The sequence below is a fragment of the Eschrichtius robustus genome, unplaced genomic scaffold (assembly GCF_028021215.1).
Source record: "Eschrichtius robustus isolate mEscRob2 unplaced genomic scaffold, mEscRob2.pri scaffold_333, whole genome shotgun sequence".
Lineage (NCBI taxonomy): Eukaryota > Metazoa > Chordata > Mammalia > Artiodactyla > Eschrichtiidae > Eschrichtius > Eschrichtius robustus.
Window position 1 is genome coordinate 282,501 of NW_027175292.1, and position 8,085 is coordinate 290,585.

Genomic DNA, 8,085 nt, shown 5'->3' on the forward strand with positions numbered 1-8,085 from the left:
GGGCGGGGTGGGGGGGGTCTGCGGTATGGGTAAGCACACGGCCCACAGGAGCGCTCGCGGCCACAGCCGGGGGCACAACCTCAGCCGCCCCCCGGCCCAACACGATCCCCCCAACAGCACAGCCGTTGGGGGACGACCGCGACGAGGCGGCACCCGGCCCCCCACCGAGGGGGGGAAACAGAGGCACGCCTCCCTTACCGTCTCGACCCCCCCCCCCAAGAGAGCCACTCAGGGGACACACCACCGCGGTGGGGACCCGAGGAGCACGCTGGGAAAAGGGAACGACACCACCGCTCGGCCTCGGGCACCTGAGGGACAACCTGGAGCGCTCCAGGGGCACCACCGACGGCCAAGCAAGGCACGCTCACGCGCCAGCAGGGGCGCGCAGCGCAGCGGCGGGACGGCCCCCCCCAACGACGCGGGGAGGACCGCTCGCGAGGCACACGCCAAGGAGGCGAAGCGAGAGTGTCTGCTGCGTCCGAGGACCACGGACCCGCCCGCGCCATGAGGCAGGGGGCGGGAGACCGAGGGTCAGGGCCGGAGACCACCACCCCTGCCTTCCCCCACACCCCTCGACAGGCCGGGAGGGTGTGAAAAGAGAGGCGAGGGGCCCGCGGACAGAACGAGAAGAGCGGTCCCGTTCGCCAGGAACGTCCGTCCCTCGTCTAGCGCGACTTAGGTCCGGCCCAGGAGAGCGCGACATCACCACATCGATCAGTCAATCCAGCGAGCCAGGGGCCAGAAAGCCCCGAAGGGGAGGGGCACGGTGAGGACCATCATCCGAGGAGCCTGCTTCAGCCTCACCGGCAGCCGCAGCCCCAGCCCCCCCCACTACCACCTCCTTTTCTTTCTCTCAGGCAACACTGGCCGACGACCCCGCCAGGAGAACGCCTGACACGTGGCACGGAGCCTGCGGGGTGGGGCCGTCTCAGCCACCACCGGGTGCCTGCGGCGGGGGGTGGGAGTCACACGGGGTGGAAGACCCACGCGCCACCTCGCCCCGCCGCCCTCGGGTGAGCCAGAGACCGGAGGCGGCACCGCGGGCCGGGTCAGCCGGGCGCACACACGAGAGCCGGCGCGCAGGCCCAGGCGGGCGGCTCAAGCGGCAAGGGCCGGTTCGGGTGCCAGGCGGCAGTCCCAAGCCCAGAGCCCTGCATGCGTCCGGAGTCCCCAAGTCCTCAGCGACAGACGCCAAGGAAGACCGTGTCAGCACCTACCTGGTGGCAAAAAAGGCCCATTTCGGGCGAAAAAAATCACGACGCCCGGCAGCGGGGCCCATCCACGAATCGCAGGGGTGGTCCCCGGGACCTCGGTCCCGCCACCTGTCCCCAACACTTCCCCATCCACACCAGTCCCGGAGCTCTCGGGGCCATCTGGTCGACCCGAGGAGCGTGGTGGCAAAGTGGGGGCGGGGCGGGGCGGGGCGGGAGGGGCGGGAAAACGTGGGAGAGGCAGCGAGCGGGCCGGGGTCGCCCTCCCCAGTTCGCCCGCGCGGGCAGGTACCGGTCCCTCCGAGTCTCCGGGCGAGGACTTGGTTAGAGAAAAAGAAATATCCCACTCGGCCGCCTCCGACGAGCGGGCCCCACGAGGGACCGCGCCCGGGCCCAGGCCGCCCTATCCGGGCCACCCAGTAAGGCTCGGGCCGGTCCCCACCCCCCGGCCGGGACTCGCGGTGGAGGAGGGGGCGGGGCAGGGTGAGAAAAAGTCGCGTCCGCCGACCGGGAACCCACGTGGGCACGCTGAAGGGCCGGGTGCGCCCTCCCCGGCCACCCGCGCGAGCAGGGCCCGGTCCGTCCACGTCCCCGGACCCAGGGGGACTTGAAAACATTTTCCCAGGGAGGCGCCTCCCAGGCGACCGGAGCCCACGAGGGACCGCACCCGTGTTGGCCCTTGCCGGTCTCTCCGGGTCACCCCTCGCGGCCCAGGCCGGTCCCCACCTCTGGAGTCCGACTCGGAAAAACATCGGTCAGAAAGAATCCGACCACCGGGACCCACGCGCGCCCTCCACCGGCCTAAACGCACGGGCCCGGGCCGGTCCCCACCTCCGGAGCGGGGCGCTGTGGGGACCCGGGGAGGGAGGGGGTCGGGGAACGAACACTCCGAAGGGTGAGCCAGGAGAAGGCCCGACCGCCCATCCACAGGCGCTCCGGAGGGCGCGAAAGACCCTCTCCCTTCCCACCGCGGCGGCCCGGCCCAGGTCGGGTCGGATGGCCGGGTCGGTCCCCGCGGCCGGAGGGGCGCGGGCGGATGCTGGTCGACCAAGCCAGGCGGCCCCTCAAACCGGCTCGAGAGCGCGGCGACGGTCCCACCCTCACAGACCTGCACGCCCAATCTCAAGCGACAGCAGGAGGCGCCCACGCCTGGGCGCCACCGGGACAGTCGCCACCAGCGTCGCCTGGCTCCCGGAAATCTGCCTCGGGCCCGGCGGCCGAGTCACAGCCCTCACGAAGGTCGCCGGAGCTCCAGAGACAAGGGACAATATAAAAGCGGCCGCCAGGTGGCTCCTGACAACCGGCTCCAACGTCCCCGGGCCGGATCCCGGTCGCCGGCCGGCCACCGAGGACACTGCAGCGCCGCCGGGCCGCCCAAACGCCCGAGCTCAGCCCGGGGCGAGGCGGCGGGCGTCTGGCGCGGCCCCGAGGCGTCCGTCTCGGAGCTAGCCCCCGGGTCGGCACGACACGGCGCGACCCCGGCAGCAGACGGGGTGGGGGGGCGGGGGAAGCCGGGAAGATGTCGCCGGGAGGCTGCCTCGGAGGAGACGCGCTCCCCACGCGATTCCTGGGCGGGGGGAAATCCCACGGAGACGCCGGCGGTGCCCGGGGAGGCTGGCACGGGCTGCCCAGAGGGGCACGAGCAAGATCCCCGGCTGCCCGGACGGAGGGAGGGAGAGGGAGGAAGGGAAGGCGGGGACTGGCAAACCGAAACCAGGCCAGCGCTCAGAGAACAACGCAGGAATGCATCCTTTCTCGAACGGAGGAGGTCTTTCGGAAGCAGACACGCAAAGCCCAGAAGCTAGAAAGGAAAGGAAGGATACACTCTGACCCCCACACAAGTGGAAATAAACATCTATCTGTGCCTAGACGGCGACAAAGTCCAAAGACAACACATGGGTGCGTGGGTGGGGGGAAAATGCACTTGCGGTCACGAGAACATGGATTTCAAAATGGACTGACCACAACCACGGGCGGGGGTGGGGGGGGGGGGTGAGGCAGGCGGGGGTTGGGGGAATGCGGGCGGGTGGGGGTGGGGGGGCAGGGGGCGAGGGTGGAGTCCATAGCCATCCACTAAAGAAGCTGAGTTCCGGTACATCTACACAATGCAACACTCTGAGCGCGAGCGGGTGCGTGTGCGTGGGGGTGGGGGTGTGTGTGTGTGGAGTGCGGTAAGTATCGACAACCAACCGTAGTCCCACCAAGACCACACCAAACCATACCAGCAAAGAAGTCAAGCTGTAGAACTACTCTGGCCTTGAAAACAAAGGAAAAAGCACGCACGGATAACATACATACACGTATTACCTATGCTCGTGGCGCACGTATACATGGACCTATAAAGGCCTAGGACAAGCCCAAGCATATCCCGTAAGGGGAGCCTATCCAAAACAGACCGAGGCCTCACACAATTCAGCCTCCAGAAAACAAGCAACCCAGTGAGAAAAGTGGGCAGGAGGCCCGAACAGAACATGTTCATTAATTAGGAGAAAAAAAAAAAAAGAAAGGAAAGAAAACAACTTTTTTTAGTAAAAAAAACAAAGCAAAACGGAAACACAACAACAAAACAAACAAAAATGAAACACAAAACATTTTTTTAGTTAAGAAAAATAAATGGGGAACCAAAGAAGCGCACGCATTTCTCTTGACAAAGATATTCGGACAGGCCCAGGATCTGGAGTTGCGACAGCAAGTTCGTAAAGGCAGAAAAAGTGGCTCCTGATCGCACACGTATTTTTCAAGCTGAGAGAGACCACCACCACCGTGGCATGCTGGAGGACTCAGAGATGTCACCTGGCGGGTGACAGAATGGCTCTCCGACAAAAGACAGCAGTATGGAAAACAGTACGGAAGTCCCTCAAAACACTGCACACAAAACTACCATGCGACCCAGTAACTCCACTAAGTGCCCACGGAGGGGGTGAAGAAGACATGTAACATGTCTATCTGTATCAACACCCACACCTATGTAGCTATAGGTACGGACACACTGTTAGCGCTCTCTGTGTCCGTACGTGTATATCTATGAGGAGAGAGAGAGAGAGAGAGAGAGAGAGAGAGAGAGAGAGAGAGAGAGAGAGAGAGAGAGAGAGAGGGAGAGAGAGGGAGAGAGAGGGAGAGAGAGGGAGAGAGAGAGAAACAGAGAGACAAAGAGTGGACAGTCACGTGAGTGCAATAGGTAAGGGAGATTAAGGCAACAAACAAACTCCCAACAGTGGTTTTGTAAGTCAACAATCAAGATTTCGATATCATGATGTCATCAAGCACCAGCACTTCTAAAGGGGCACAACGACACACAGGGCTCACTGGGCAGGGCAGTTCAGGACCCTAAAATGACCCTGAAAGCTGAAGCTCAAAAAAGCAATCTTGTTCACCTCCACGGGGGAAAAATACCGTTGTCCCACGACATTCAAAAATCGTACCAAAAGGGGGGGAAAAATAAAAAATCGTATCAAAACATTTAAAAACTCTCTTACTCACTCACCATTTAAAAGGTAGAGAATATAAAAAGAGCCAAACTACGATTTATTTAGTGGACTGTCATGGAAAGCATCGACATGAAAGCATCTGATTCATTTTGTAAAATCCTAGGAACAGCAGTTTTCAACAGTGCTCGCCTTCTTGGCGTGGTATCTTTTCTACCTCTGGATAAGCAGTCCTATTTTTTGTTTGTTTTTCTGTTTGTTTGTTTGTTGTTCCCCTAACTGAAGATCAGCCTCCAACACGATAACCCTTTGTGCTCTGTGGGTCCAGAACTATCTCTCGAAGTGCTTTTCTGAATGGGAACGTTTTCACCAACGTCATCGCCTGGAGACATCTTCAGCCTGTCCTCCCCCCCCTCCCCCCTCCCCCCTCCTCCTTTTTCTTCTTTGTATTCTTCAGCTCTCCTTGCGCTGGTCTCTCACACGGTGACAGTGTTGTCCTAGGCATGCTCAGGTGTCTCCTAACCCCATCCAAGTGGACTTCCAGTGTCATCATTTTGGGTTTCTTAGCCGCACTTTCGTCGTCCTCGGGCAATTCTTTCTTTTTATTTTCCACGGACGGGGGAGACCGGGGCTGGGGACAACACCACGACACACTGCGTGTGACCCGGAAAACAGACACATACACACCAGGCAATCACCGACAGGCTCTGAAAGAGGATCGGTCACTGGACACGGGGGCACGCACGTTTGTTATTTGTGGAGTCATTGCAGACTGAACAGGCAGCAGCAAACTTTGGACTTCACGCAGCTACCGTTCATCAATTGTGGAAACTGACATTCGAAACACGTAGTTAGGCTCTTGGTGCGATTTCACCTAGTCATTGAAATGTGTACACACTGGAACCATGGAAAGTGAGACACCTCTCTCCCTCTCTCTCTCTCTCTCTCTCTCTCTCTCTCTCTCTCTCTCTCTCTCTCTCTCCCCCTCCTTCCCTCCCTCCCTCCCTCACCTCATTTCTACCAAAGGTCGCCAAATGAAGACTCGTTTGTTTCCAAACCAAGTTTCCTTTCACTCAATTGGGTGGGAGCTTTCCCTAAGGATTGCATGGGAAGGTGTTATCCTCATTCGTTTTAGCAGTTTTCCTTAGAACTAGAAAATTAGAATTCTGCTGAACGATGAACATGCACCTCGCTTAAGTTTCTGCTAGGAAATCCATGCACCATGTTGATCGAATGAAAAGGAAAAGGATTTTTAGCAAGGTTTTTTTCTCCACTTCAGATGAATTTTACAGGGCGGGGAGGGGGGAGGCGAGGGGGGTCTCTGGTGTTTTTTTTTTAATTTTTAAAAAATTTTTATTCTTGGCTGTGTTGGGTCTTCGTTTCTGTGCAAGGGCCTTCTCCAGTTGCGGCAAGCGGGGGCCACTCTTCATCACGGTACGCGGGCCTCTTCACTATCGCGGCCTCTCTTGTTGCAGAGCACAGGCTCCAGACGCGCAGGCTCAGTAATTGTGGCTCACGGGCCTAGTTGCTCCGCGACATGTGGGATCTTCCCAGACCAGGGCCCGAACCCGTGTCCCCTGCATCAGCAGGCAGATTCTCAACCACTGCGCCACCAGGAAAGCCCAGGGTCTCTGTTTTTAATTTAAGGTCCTCTGAAACGTCAGTATGTGTTCGTGAACATACTCATGTGTACTATATTCCTCCATCCAATCGTCAGTCATCTGGCAGAAGGAGAGCCTCATCACCGGCAAACAACATTCCGACCCTTAATGAGAAAATATTTTTCTGGTGCTTTCGCCAAAAAATGCAAAGCCCCTTATTTAAGCTAATGACATTAAAAAGAAATCCTTAGTACCTAGGAACAGAACAAAGTGAAAGAAACACAATGCACAGACTTGGGGGAAGAAAGAAAGAAAGAGAGAGAGAGAGAGAGAGAGAGAGAGAGAGAGAGAGAAGAGAAGAGAAGAGAAGAAAAGAAAAGAAAGAAAGAAAGAAAGAAAGAAAGAAAGAAAGAAAGAAAGAAAGAAAGAAAGAGAAAAGAAAGAAAGAAAGAAAGAGAAAAAGAGAAAAAGAGAAAGAAAGAAAGAAAGAAAGAAAGAAAGAAAGAAAGAAAGAAAGAAAGAAAGAAAGAAAGAAAGAAAGAAAGAAAAAGAAAGAAAGAAAGAGAAAATCTCTCAACCTAAAAGTTTTTGTAACAAACGGACAATCTGTGATTTGGTAAGTAAAATATATTTCTGGAACGTAAAGTTCTTTGAGACAAGAATGGAGAAGAAAACAAGAAAAAGACAATCAGAATTCAGAACCCTTAGAAACCTGAATCGGTCATGAACAGGAACTAGGAAGCCACGGTGAACGGGGTCCGTGACACCAGTGTTTCTGGACCGGCAAATGGATGATTCCATTCCATCATGTCTAGAAGCATACATTTTCACACAGCGTCACTTTTTCAAAATTTCTTTCCCCCAAAGTGATGCCAGAGGTGTGGAGTCATACATCGAAACATCTTTAGTTTTACAGTTAGTTTTAGTTTTACAGTTCCTTCTGTAATAAAGAGAGAGAAGTAGGTCCACTGAGACTTGTTGAGCCAAGAACGTTTCCATAGGTTATCTTTGGAAACGATCTAGACGTTCCACGAATTCCCCATCATTCCACTTACGCCAACTCTAAAGTTTCTAAAGTGACCCCAAAGGTCTGGGAGAAACTCTTTTTAAGTAGACATACATACCACAACACATAACCTTTCTTAAGGAGTTCCTCCACCTAGAGCTATCGAAATCACTTGTTCTAAATCCCATGACGATGAGATGACCCGTGAACATCTCCTGAGACTTTAGACGACGTCAGCCATCACCCCCCAAGTTCTTTTTCTTGCTGACGAATTCGGTTCACTCCCGTGAACTTATTGGATTTGGGGTCGACGTAGATAGAAGAAAAGGTTGACCTCGAATGCTGATCACGCTAAAGACCTGCCTAGTTTCATAAAACCCATCCCTTGACCTTGGCTATATCTCGGCTGAAGGGTTCATCCTAGATCACGTGAACTTGCAAAAACCTTCGGGCGGGTCCCTTTCTAGTGGACTGAATTCGGGAGTGCTTCCTTCTAAGCCAGTTCAAGAGAGCTCTTTCACAAGTTAACTGTGGCACTCGGATCCGTACGTAGACACAGGCCAGCTCTAGGAGGGAGCTACAGACATACCCGTTACCGGGCCCTTTCCAGATTCTTGCACAGCAGTACCATAGAAATGAAGATCGCTTCCACAAGACTCTAAGGCTAACAAGGCAAAACGTTTTAATGAAAAGACATAGCTTGTACACAAGGGAGAAGGCGGTGTGCGGGGTGGGGGGGGGGGGGGGTGGGGATGTGGGGGCGGGGGGGGGGGGGGCGAGAGACAGCTCCCCGAGTCGCTTTGATCACGGAAGGGAGAGTCTGTCTCGGGATCACTGATCAT